This window comes from Cricetulus griseus, chromosome 3 (assembly GCF_003668045.3).
Source record: "Cricetulus griseus strain 17A/GY chromosome 3, alternate assembly CriGri-PICRH-1.0, whole genome shotgun sequence".
Lineage (NCBI taxonomy): Eukaryota > Metazoa > Chordata > Mammalia > Rodentia > Cricetidae > Cricetulus > Cricetulus griseus.
The window spans coordinates 163523235-163536666 of NC_048596.1; the positions used below are offsets into that span (position 1 = coordinate 163523235).

Sequence of the window (13432 nt, forward strand, 5' to 3'; positions counted from 1 at the left end):
CCAAACAGAATTTTCAAGAATTATAAATTGCCGAGCTGCCTCGCGGCTGACCCCCTCGTGTTAAGAAGAGCCCAGAATATTATCAGGAAAGTGCAGGAATTTGCATCAAAGGCAGGAGAGGTCGCTCTATAGGGAGCCTGTAGGGATGCAGCAGAGGAGACAGACCATGGACCAGTACTCAGTCCACAGAAAGTATGGGCAGCTACAGCAGGGGTAAAGAAATACCCTAAAAAGGAGAGAAGTGGTGACAGAAGATGTCTGGACGCTATGTTGCTAACTCTTGCCGTGTGAGCCACAACTGTTCCCCTTTCTAGGCCTCCATTTCCCTGTCTTCATTCTCCTACCTCAATGCTCTGCTGCAAATTTAAGTGAGCTAACCGCCAGCATACCTATTCCTGTTCCTGTTCCTGTTCCTGTTCCAGGCTTGTTCTCCTACCTGCAAAATGCCAAGACTTGTTCTAATGCCACAAGGAGGCACCAGGTCTCCAGGTCCCGGGAGGAAGGAGAGTAGAGAACAGAGGGTTTTCCTAGGTTTGAGGGGTCCCGTGTATCTCAAGGAATCTGCTTACAGTTGCCCATCTCTAAAAAAGACATCTGAATCAGAGCAAAACCAAACATAGGCTTCTTAATCTGCTCACTCACCATTGCGTCCAAAGTGACAGGTCGTTGCGGAAGCCACTCACTCAGCAAGAGCCCACCCACTCTGCTACTGTCCCTCCCTGGCCAAAGCATCCCGATCTTTCATGGAATCATCCTTTCCCACTACCCTCTATGAGGTTCACACAGGGGTCACCAAAACACAACCCAGGAACATTTTCTCAAACTGTCCCAGGAGAGAAAATTACCTAAAATGAAGCCTAGAGTGGAGAATGGAGCTGATGGGAAAGGCTGGAGGAAGACACTGTTGCCATGCCCTCAGACCAAATCATTCAGCACAAGACGTGTGTGCTAGAAAGCCTGTGCCCTGGAGAGTTCACTGGGAGAACATAGCTGAGGAATTGAGACTGCAAATAAAATACTTCAATGTGTCCGCGAGTGGAAGATGGACTTCCATATAACTGTGGTATATTACAAGAAGAAGCCATGTAGCAATTAAAATTAATGAAACAAGGCTGCATGGATCACCACAGATCTTCCGAGCGTAATCCGAGAGAAAGCAAGTGGGTAGCAAAATATAAGCCATATTTATATACATTCCGCCAGCATATCCTTGTAAACTCCGTGTACATATACTGATATTCCAACATTTATGCTGTTTTTTAAAGTGTGTCCAGCAGCACTATTCAGTTGTATTTTACCTACATTTCAAGAAGACGGGTACAGAAGTGATGGATGTCAAACTCTGCAGGAGAACGAAGGGCCCTTCAGAGCTCTGCAGGTGAGTGAACGAGGTGTGTTCCTGAAACTGAAGGTCTTTCCTGGATGGCCCTTATTCCCTTTCTTATATGTGAAATAGTTCACGTAAATAAACACTACCGCTGAGCCATTGAAGCTTTAAATGCTAAAAATTCTGAGAAGAATGAATGGTGGATAAATTTGAGAATCACAGTGGAAGCACAGGATTTTAGATGGAAAAGACTGGGGGTGGTGGTGGAGACCCACACCACAGCCAACCTCACCAACACCTATGTACAACCCCAGATCTCAAATGTGCAGGCCACACAGCACACTTACACTTACAGTGGAGCCAGAAATGGTGCCCACACCCACAGATCCTAATCCACTTCCTCCCTCCATCCAGGGCAGTGCAAATGGACAAGGAAGGAGCAGATAACATGGGGAATGAAATGGTACCAAACCATCAGGTTCTGCCAGAACAGGAACCTGCCCCTGTCACTGTAGACTCCCCAGTGCCTCAAACAGAGCATAGCACAGAGAGCATGCACAAACACTAGTTCTCAAATCAAAGAGGGAACACAAAACATGATGAATTAAAGCCATTCGTGCCATTGTTTAGAGTTAGTCATCTTTAGTAGGTTTTTTAAAATTGTGTGTGGGGGGGGGTGTCTGTGTGCGCGCGCGCGTGCGCCCGTGTGTGTGTGTGTGTGTGTGTGTGTGTGTGTGTGGTGTGTGTGTGTGTGTGTGTAACCACACTGGCCACATTAATACATGGGGATGTCTGTCAGAGAACAATGTACAGGGGGTCAGTTATCTACTTCCACCATACCGATTCTAGGGATTGAATTTAGGATTGAACTTAGGGCATCAAGCTTTGGCAAGTGCCTTTACCCACAGAGCCATCTTGCTGGCCCAAGAGAGTCATTTCTAAGTAAATGTAGATTCTGTACCTCTGTACTCTGGAAAGAAAGCTCCAGCCCTGACTTCTCACCAATTTTCTGCCCCTCCTGTGGGCAGGCTGCGCCTGTGAGTCCTGACTGTGCATGGAAAGCACCTTTGGGGAGATGAGAATGGAAACAGTCTAATTCAAGAAGGAGCCAGGCACTGCCTAAAATGCATCCTGGCCTCCTTCCACAATCACACATCGAATGGAGAAAATTACTCCAACCCACTCCACAGGAGCACATCCATGCCTGGCCAGCCAAAAGCAGCCGTTGCTAAGAAATCACACCGGGTGACGTCACATGATCACTTGCTACAGGCAAGATGCAGCCAGGGTCAGAGTTCAGAACAGTTTCTGCAAATCTTTCCAGCAAAGCAGGGAGAGGAAGCAGAGGAGGTTTCGTGATAGGCACCCAGGACAGCTGCACACCCTATCAAGTATGTGCTATATTACAAATGCGGAAACAGGCCAGCACTAAAAGCCCCAAGAAACAGGAGCTTCTTCTGTGCTGGGCTATTTCCCAAGACAAGCGGGTCTGAGCACCTCCAGGGTCTCTGTCCTATGCAGAAAGGAGTGAACATAAAATAAAAGTCCAGGCCACAGCAAAAGCAGCATGATTTGCAGCTTCCCATGTAAACTCTCAGTTGCCATAGTGTCCAGGTGCCACCAGCTGTTCATATGGCATGAAAGAAGAGTGGGCAGCAGTGAGTCTCTCCAGCCAGGCCCTCAGAGGCATCCAGTAGCACTAAGACCCATAAAGAGCAAGTTCCAAGAGTGAGGTCCCACAAGAGCTCCCAGCTACAATGGACATAAGGAGATCCAACTGGGAGGACACAGCCCAGAAACCCCGGCACTAACAGGTCTGCCCACACTCCCAACATGTGCACACATGCACTGTTACCCTTTACGGGGAGCCCATCAGGCCAGCCAGTGCTCATATGTGGCTTTCTCCCTAGAGCTGTTTCTATGCGTCTTTTTCCACCAAGAGGAGGAGGCAAGGGAGGCAGCAGGTTTCCTCTCATGCTGATTTACAAAGACAATCATGACGGATGTCAAACATACCAGCTGTACAGAAAATAGCATGAATCACTGAAACCTTACCACCCAGAGGTTCGGTCTGGGACCACCCTGAGGCACAAAAGCTAGCCCATCCTGTCCCGAATTTGAAGGCAGGAGCAGCAATCCCTATACAGATTGAGAGGGTTCACGTGATGATCCGTAACCTGTGCTGTGTTCACTCATCCATGGCTTCTGGGAACTGCCTTTAAAGCTTCACCCAGAGCAAAACCATGTGGGTCTGTGACACACAGCTAAACATGAGCAAGTGCAGCAATGGACTCGGGGTACTGAGATTTGTCTTCCAGATAGGTTTCCTAGTTTTGCAAGAGGGTCCACCCAACAGCCTCTGAGCTAATGAAACTCTCTGCTACAGCCTTGGTTCAGAAGAGGCCTTCCTCAGCATTGCCTGGAGGGAAAGCCACCAAAACTACCAGAGCTGTCATCACTGCCCGTCCCTCTGGACATCACTCTGATGTTCTGTGTGCAAGACAGCACACACACACACACACACACCAAAGGCCCATGTGGTAGAAAGCAGAAAATTTTGAGGGGACATTTTGAAGAGTCCATTCTCCATCATTCATGTGTGCTCATGTGCACACCTCTGAGCACACGCCACGTTGTACTTCAATTCCAAGAAGTCATTGTGGGCCTCATCTTCACACCCGGAGATTCCAGTAAAAAACAGCAATTTCCAATCCAGGAATTCTGGCTATAACAGCTAGAGGCACAAAACAGGGGCACTTGCCAGGTTTCATAAACACCTACCGCCTAACTGTGGAACCAAGTCACCCCTACACTCCAGGGGTCAAGCCAGGAGGGCCTTGGGAAGCCCCCACATTCCTCTGTCCCAGAAACTCAGATAGAAGAGGCCTTCCCTTAGAGACACCTCCCTTCCTTGCTGCCAGCTACTGGCCCATGCTGAGTCACAGAGAAGCTGGTGGTCAGGGGCAGGAGTCCTAAGCCAGCACCACAATCTCATCTAGAGGAGAAATGCAGACATGAGGGTACCACATCTTACGCCCTACAGCTGCCAGGGACTGTCCTTGGCTCTAAGGGAAAAAGACTGGTGATCCATTCACCCTCTAGTGGGGAAGAATGGTGACAGACATGCTGACAGAGAAACTCAGAAGGCGGCCAGCACCTGGAAGGAGATTAGAGAGTCTGGAGAGACAACTTCGTAGGTAGTGACAATGGCCTCACCAAGGGGATGAGGACACAGAATTCAGAGAAGCAAAAGAAATGGAGGCTTCATCCATTCTAGGAACAGGGAGAGGGCCGTGTGTCCACAACCAGAGTGGGGAGAGGTAGTTCTGCAACATGGGAATGTCACCAGATCCTGGATTAGAAAGCTGGGAGGAGCCTCGAGACGCAGCTCAGAACTGCTGCACCTGTACCTGAACACATGTGTACTCTGGGCTTCAGGTGGGTCAGAGGTGACCTCAGACAGTAAGTTTGGGAGTCTCTGTACATTTGAAATCATTGAGCATGGCTCAATCTTACTGCTAAGCACTTCAGTACCACAGAGCCACAGTATGGAGAAACATCCAGTTCTACACAAAAGTCAGGCCTGGGTCCCAAGTCCACCGTGACCACAGTGGAAAAGTTTTCTCATGTCTCGAAGATTAAATTTTACTTGGAACCCTCCAGGTTAGTAAGATAAACACACTAGCACCTACACACCACCTCTGCTTCCCAAAGGAATGATACCATCAGCCTGAATAGCTCCACTGTGCTGGGCAGTGGGGCTTAGCATTCATTATCTCTTCCAGGGCAACATGAGAGTCACCGTCTTTAAACTCAGTGACACCTGAATGGTAGCCCTACAGGGAAGAAGAGGCCTCTGTAGCCAGAACGAGCAGACATCAGGGCTCAGTCTCAGAGTTCAGACTGCAAACGAAGAGAACAGCTCACCTCAGGACCTCAGCCCCACTTCCAAGGCTCCCTCCTAAAGCAAGGCCCTAGAGGAGAAAGCTGGACTGGAAGGCAACATGTCACCCCAACTTGTGGCTCATTGACCCAGGCAGCCATATAACTGGAAAGAAGGTACTTGAGACAGGTCGCCTGGGGCAGCTAGCTTCGACAGTGTCTAGCTCATACATGAACCCCTGGTGCTGTATTGGTGCATGTCTACCTACTCAAATCCAGTGGGCCTAGCAGCCCTCAGGTGAGAAGGACTGTCAGAACTGATCCCCTGTAGCTACTTGAGCCCCATCAAGGAATTCTGACCTAGGAGTTTGCCAGCAGTTTGTCCTTTGGACAAGGAAGAACAGGTTGGATGGAAGGAGGCGCATGGAAGGGCAGGTTGCTCTGGGAGGTCATGGTGTCATAAAGAAAGCAAGGAACTTAGCCTGGCATGGCAGCACACACCTTCGATCTCAGCAGGGGCAGGTGCATCTCTGTGAGTTCAAGGTCAGCCTGTTCTACAGAGTGAGTTCCAGGACAGCCAGAGTTGTTACACTGAGAAACCCTGTCTCAAAGGGGGGGGAGTAACCTATAAACTCATCATCATAAAGATTGAGACATGGTTTACCTGAGACAGATAGACAAGGTCGTCTGTGTGGCACTAGGTTACTTAACCTTTCTCTTAACCACAGTTTCTTCCCTAACATGGTGGGAGGTCCCCATTAGTTATAATAGAGAGGCTGAAGCATGTGCCTTGTGAACCCATTGAGTGTCAGGCATTGTCCTAGCCAGAGGACACTGAAGTCAACAGTACCAAGAAGCACAGCAGTCAGGGAACCCAAGGAGATGATAAGCATGTGTCTCAAACAAGAGGTAAGACAGTGACAGGAGGCGAGGAGGTAACTGGAGTTCTAGTGGCCAGCAAGGGCCTCTCTAGGAAGGGGGCATTTAAGGCAACATTAAAATGGAACAAAGGGACAGGCATAAAAAGGAGGAGGAAAGGTATGCTAGGTAAAATACACAGCTCATGTAAAGGCCCTAAAGCCTCCATTGTTTCATAAGGCAATGAGCCTCCATCGCTAGAGGCATGCAAGAAAGGCCCAGTAGAACGTGTGCTGGGGACCCTAAGTACTAGAAGAGGTTTGGATAAGCCAAGGCTTCTAGGTCTCTCCCACTTCCAAAGCTGAAGTAACCAGGTAACCAGAGGTGGGGGACAGCTGGTACCTACTGCAGCGGCCAGCCACACAGTCACTACTAAATCCACAAACCACGGCCTCATATGTGGCCTAATGAGGAAGTATAACCATGTTTCAGGGAGTGGGATAATAAGGATAGAAGAAAGTTTTCATGGATATTGTGTGTGGAATTCCAGGGAGAATGGCTCCACCCATCCCTACCCTCCGACCTCCAGGCTCCCCAGATGGGCACTTCCTGCAAATATTGGTACTTGGCCTGTAAGGGTCTACTTCTTTTGTGCTAACTAATTTCCATCTGGGTTTTCAGCTACTTGTTCCTAAAACAATCCTTACTCAGTCCTCCAGCGTTCCATCTTCTTCAGTGATGACAACATGTGCCCCTCCCCCTTAGTAGGAGAAGAAAAAAACATCTAAAAGAGGTGGCTGGAAGCAATCAAGCCCTATCCCCACACGCAATCCTTATAACCCTATGGAGTCAAAATTCAAGAGGTGACTACAGAAGGGGTCTTGTCCCCAAGATGCCAGGTTGATGATAAGGTCAGGAAAAGCCAGTCCAGCCCTCAGAAGACCCTCCCTCCCCAGGGCTTCAGCACTCCTGCAGACCACCCTGTCCTCCCTCCAGCCCTATCTCTTGCTAATATTTCTCTAATTTGCCTGACTGCTTGCAGCTTCCTCCAAGCCACCATAATTGGAAAATCTTCAGTTCACACGCAAAGTCACAAAGACACTCCCTGCTCTCGGAGGACACCTATGGAGGGTGGAGCCACATTCTCCATCATCATTCTTGCCAGACATGGCTAATAATGACCCTCTTTTGCTAATGAAGAAAACACACATGTACGCATCATGGCTGCTGTAATTAAGCCTGTGACGAGTTGAATTGGAGGGAAATTAAATTTATTGACGTGCCGTTCTGCTGCTGATAAAGCACTTGCTGTTAGGGAGACTCCTCATTAACCCTCATTCTGAGGGCACACATTTTTGTGCTCCCCTCCCTCTATGGCCCCTTCATAAATGCTAGTTGGTTAAAAAGCCAGGGCTGGGTTTTCTTCTGTAACTCCTAATTCTCAAGCCACATCACCCAGAAGCTGACGTCAGAGTGATACAGCTCTAAATGCTTTGCATGGATGCTTTAGCCCAGTGCTGGGGTGAGGGGTGGAGTGGGATGCTGTTCTAGGCGCTTGATGAGTCATAGTAGTGTGGGGGCCTTCCCTGTCTCCAGGGCCAACCTAGAGGCAGGAAAAGAAGTGAGTGAGTGAGTAAGTGGTTAGCAGAGAAAGAGATAATGAGAGGGAGTCACACTGGAGATGGAAGAAACAGACTAAGCAGATACAAATGCACAGCTTCAGCAAGAGTAGCTGGAGCCCACAGAGGAGACACGGGTACCAATGGCTAGGGTGGCTGACTCTAGACACACAGAGAGAGGAGGTTAAAAACCCCAAGAGCTGGGCCAGGCGGTAGTGGCTCATGCCTTTAATCCCAGCACTGGGGAGGCAAAGGCAGGCGGATCTCTGTGAGTTCGAGACCAGCCTGGTCTACAAGAGCTAGTTCCAGGACAGCCTCCAAAGCCACAGGGGAACCCTGTCTCGAGAAACAAAAACAAAAACAAAAAAAACAAGAGCTCTGGATTTTGTTCAAATCCTAGAGGTAGTCTATGTTCAAATCTTGGAGGTGGTCTGTATCAAGAGGCATGCTATCACCATGGATCTTAGAGGTCATGAATGTATAATACAAACTTAATGACAGGCAGGTTTGTTTCTGAAGGGTAGTGTCATTTCATTAAATATACAAATGGACACTGGGACACTTTGCAGTTTCCGGAAATGCTAGACTGTGACAAAATACATGTATTAGAGTTAAGGCAGCATGGCAACCAAGGGCTTAAGCCTTGCAGAACAGTCTCTGCCAAAGAGAATCAGCCCACCTCCCTTGAGTCCTACAAGTGGCCTAGGCAAGGAACACCAGACCAGCATAGATGACTAGTCATCTCCTGGCTCAAAAGGCCTCTGCACATTCATACCTTAAGCTGGGACCCAGCAAAGCTTCATGTCAAAAGGACCAGAGACCACATGACCAAGCCCATTGTTAGCCTGGACAAGAGCACTCCACAGCACCTTCCTGAAAGCTATGTAGAGATGGCAGGGGAGGATGTGGGTGCCACAGTCACCACCTCTCAGTGCACACTGAGCAAGGGCGTTGGGAATATAGGGATGTACCCATATGAACTGATACCAAGTTCACAGAGACAGGGTGTAGGGGCATGGGAAGAAGATAGAGGGATGAATGCCAACGGAGAACCTGGATTATGGGTTATGCACAAAACTGTCTGGGCTGTTTTTTTCCTAAAGCAAGAGCAGTTTTAAAAGCCCAAGCCCTACCATAGACAGAGGTCCTTCTAACCACAACTCACCTCTGGACTCCAGAGCAGACAAGTGAGAATTATAATGTGGGCAACCCAACAGCTAGGACCAGTATTTGAATGGAGGTAGACTTACTTATAAATTACTTGATGCACAATGGCCTGGTTTTTTTGTTTTGTTTTGTTTTTCTTTTCCATTAGACTGTGTAACATTGGGAGTGAATCCAATGCCTCCATCTACTCCATGCCAAAGACAAAAATCAGGCTTTCAACACATGCTTATTAATAAACACAGCCAAGGGCTTCCAATCACATTCTTGTTGCATTTCAGTGTTAGGCTTTATTGGCTTTGTTTAACCTCCTAGACTACAGATTTCCCACATAAAGTCATCAGTTCATATGATGACTATCACCTTCCTCCCAGAGCAAGTAAGTGAATGAGGAGACCAGGCCCTTGCTGCTGCCAAATGATGGCTTTGTCATGCACCCACAGAAAGGATATTCAGGACACAGAGGGATAGCATGCAGCTCATACCAGAGTTCAGCTCGGTGCCATTACACACAAGTTTAAAGTCAGTGTCAACCCTCTCCTATGCAACCCACCGGTCCATAGCAACAAAACACCAAAGTATTTAGAGGTCTTGAGAGGTCAAACCCAGCCAGACATGTAACCTGCTTCCAGGTGCCCGCCTTGGGTAGAGCACCAAGCTCAACGCAGCAATGAAAAGAGCTGCCCCAACTCTTGGTCCGTGCCATCCTGTTCCATCAAGGAAGCTGGAAGATAATGTTTGTGCAGCATGTGGGCAGCCCAACAGTCAACCCAGGTTTGCCTACCATTAAGGTGCCACATCAAGGACCCATAGCAGGTGTGGTGGTAAGCATTAAGACGGATTTTCTCTCACACACAAAGGAGAGCAGCTAGTCAAAGACAGGACGATAGACAAAGCTCTCCTCTCCACAGGCTGATCTCTCCCTCAGAGCCAGTATCAGATCCTTCCCTCCACACAGTTGCTCTATTGGGGCTGTGGCTACCTGTTCAGGACAGTGGTATCTCTTCCATAGACATCTATAAAAGCTCTGGTTTCTTCAGCCACCCACCAAATGAGTAGGCTATGTGGTGGTCCCATGCTGACCTACCTTCACCTACCAGTGGCAGGAAATGGCCTGTCCAGGAGCTTGCCACCAGGAGTATCCAAGTGTACTCTTAACAGTGTCTGTAATGACCATCTGTAAGGTTTATCTTCACTGTCAACCGGATAGACTTTGAAATTCCAGGGCACCCAGCTTTGAGTATGTCTACAGGACATTCCCAAAGAGATTTAAATGAGGTGAAAAGAGCCACCCTCAATGTGAGCACCACTGTCCCATGGGTGGGGTATCAGACAGAATGAAAATAGCAAAAGGAAGAAGCTGGTTCACCTCTCTCTGCTCTCTGCTTCCTGAATATGCACACAGTGTGACTAGCTCCCTCATGTTACTGCCACCGTGGCTTCACTGCCATAATGGACTCTGTCCTCAAGCAGGGAATAAAATAAACCCTTAAGTAGCTCTTTGTAAGCATGTGGTCACAAAGGTGAGAAAAATAACTAATACACCACCCTTTCAAAATGTTCTTACCTAATACTCCTTAAAGATGATGTCTCCTTAAAGAGCCATACACAAGGATGACAGAACTTAAATTTAAAAAAAAAAAAAAGGTGGCCACAGAAGTCAAGCCAGTGGTCACTTCTGGGGAGAGGGGGAGCTATGACTGTAAAATAGGATTTGGAGACAGCAGACAAAGTTGTTTCTAGATTTGAGAGGTGCTTCCAGTGGCATCTTCTAAAACAGTCACTAAACTGTTTGTGAAACTTCAGTGTCTGCTGCATTTTGCAATAAAAGTTTGTCGATTGTCAGGCATGGTGGCATACACCTTTAATCCCAGCACTAGGGAAGCAGAGGATGACAAATCTCTGGGTTCAAGGCCAGTCTGGTCTGCAGAGCAAGATCCAGGACAGCCAGGGCTACACAGAGAAACTCTGCCTCAAAAAGCCAAAAAGTGTGTTAATTATAAAATGGACACTTGTTATGCTTTTTGCATGAAAGTAATGCAAGACAGGGTGCAGCAAGTGTCTGGGAGATGATAGCAAGAAAGCCCAGGGTCAGCTCACCAACCAGACGTTGTGACCACATGGAAGGTGCTATGGGACCATGGCAGGCTCACCACCATCTATGACCCATAAATGCTGGGTCAGGGATGCACTTTACAGGGCAATGATGTACTGCTGTGTGCAGGATCTAGATAGTTAATTCAGGCTGGCCTTGAACTGGCAATCTTCTTGCCTCTGCCTCCCAAATGCTGGGATTATGAGCAAAGGCTGTTTTAAGCAGAGTTGCCCTTTGGCAAGTGTCACAAGCAGAGCCTTCCTGCTTTTACCATTGTGTTCTTTTGGAGTTCAGATGCTCAGACTCAAGAAGCACTGTATTTGGAAGAGACTGAGGCCTGACATGCCAAGTGAAAAGCCTTTCCAAAGTAGCAAGCTGGGAGCAATGAGAGCCACCTGCAACAGTGTGCATAAGGAGACTCACACCCAGCATTCCCTCCTCTCCTGCTTCTTCTTGACTAACTAACTGGCTAACTCCAAAGAATATTCATCTTTGCACACTCGTGCTTGCTTGCATGCGTGCATGCGTGTGCACACACACAAAGGAGCATCTTTCAGGGAAGGCTTAACAAGGGAATGAATGAACAAATCCATGTTCAAATCCACTGAGCCAAGGCTGAGCCCCAAACAACAGAAGATAGACTAAAGTCACACTTCCGGGGAGGCCTGCAAATAAAAATCCACCCCAGGTCACAGCAGACATAGTTTGACCTCCGTGACCCAGAGGGAAGTAGGTGGGATCCACTAAGGCATAAACCCAAACAACTTCAGTCCTGTGCCCCTCCTCCATTCCTACTGTAAGTGTCCACACAAATGATCATGTGTTGGGCCCTATGGGGCTGCAAAGACACTGTAGACTTTAGGAAGAGCCTGTGACTGCTTTGTGACACTGTAGGACTAAAAGGTGAGCATGACTATCTCTATGTCCAGATAAGAGAGCTGTGGCTCACAGGGCGCAGGACGCAGGCAATTTAGGAGAGGACCAACCAGGAGGGGGAAGGCAGTTCTGCCTCTACTGTAGAACAATTTCCCAGGCCCCAGAAGCTCCAGCTTTGCTTTACTAATGTAACCACAGGGGACCAAGGGATGGTGGCCACCCCACACTGCTATCACCTAGGGCCTAAGGACACAGCCTCTCCTCCTTGAGAACTACCTGTGTGGAACCTTCAGTCCCCTATCTTTAGCCCCAGCCTGAGAACCAACTGGGCCGTCAGCACCAGATTGGTCTCAGAATACGTTTGTTTAACAATTTAAGGGAAAGGAACAGAGAGTGGGAAGGAGTGCACACCCCCCAAAGCTCTGCAGCAGTGATGCTTGCTGTCCTGAGCCTCTATCCCCTCACTCCCCATTCCCACTGAGTGTAACTCATAAATCCTAAACGGGTGACAAGACATTTTCACCTAAGTGTGCACACGAATCAGCTATAGGACATTCTGTCCTTGGCACGGTCCCATGTGTTCCCCAAGGCAGTCTTGCTCACCTCAGTCACAGATGTTATCCTTCCCTGGTTCCAAACACGCAGACATGGATGGGACTGAAATGCTCCCACTTGTGGCTTATCTCACTTAACTACAGTAGCACTCCACCCAGACACTTTGTGGCAATGTTACAACTCCCTGGTTGCTGGACTAAGGGCACAGCATTCCCAGGACCACAGCTGACTTTGCTCAACCAGGCCTAGGCTCCATCTCCCCCCATGGTTCATGCCAAGGTAGCATGGCAGCTTGAGGGAACAGGGCTGTGCCAATGGGTCACCACCCACCACAGTCACCACTCAATTTAAGTGAGATGTGGAGAGCAGGGGTCTTTCCCCTAGGGCAGAAGAAGGGTGTGGAGTGTGGGTGGGTGCATGCACCCGTGTTCGTGTGTAGCTGCATGCATGCGAGTACAGAGTGTGCATCTGTGTGAAGCTGGAGGCCTCTCCTGCACCCACACACTTGTCATCGGACCTAAACGCAGACAGCTGGCACCCGCCCAGCTCCCCTCTCCAGGCCACATGGCTGTGGGCCACGCTCTATAAGTGCACTCTTGTCATGTACACAGACTGGCTGAAGCATGCTACTTCTGGAAGATGAGGCCACGGAGGAGCAGCACCCTGACAGACAGACAGACACAGGGAGTGGCCAATCACACAGCCCATGACAGAGGACCAATGGGCACTGAAAAGGAAGAAACCGTAACACAGTCTGTAATATGGATGAACCTTGAGGATGCAAGAAGGGAAAACAGCCAGACTTAAATGACCCAGCACACCTACTGGTACCTTAGGAGACAGTGGGCAGAAGGACGGGGGCAGCTGCCATGCTGGGGGCAGAAAGGGAGACTGACATCAGAGGGATGGATTTCAGGAATGCTGGAGATGAGAGAGGTGAAGTGTTCAGCAATGCACTACAATGCCACTGAACTAACAAATGCCTCCAAAAGTACTTCATCTCAAGTTCTCTCTTAAAAAATTATAACTAAGAAAAAAAAAAAACAAATGCCAAGA

At 48.6% G+C, this 13432-nt stretch overlaps 1 protein-coding gene across 3 annotated transcripts in view; it reads right to left on the reverse strand.

Moving 5' to 3' along the window:
- Positions 1-13432, reverse strand: part of Znf423 (zinc finger protein 423) — a 295757-nt gene that overhangs the window by 213207 nt on the left and 69118 nt on the right. The gene's annotated exons all lie outside the window — the stretch shown is intronic.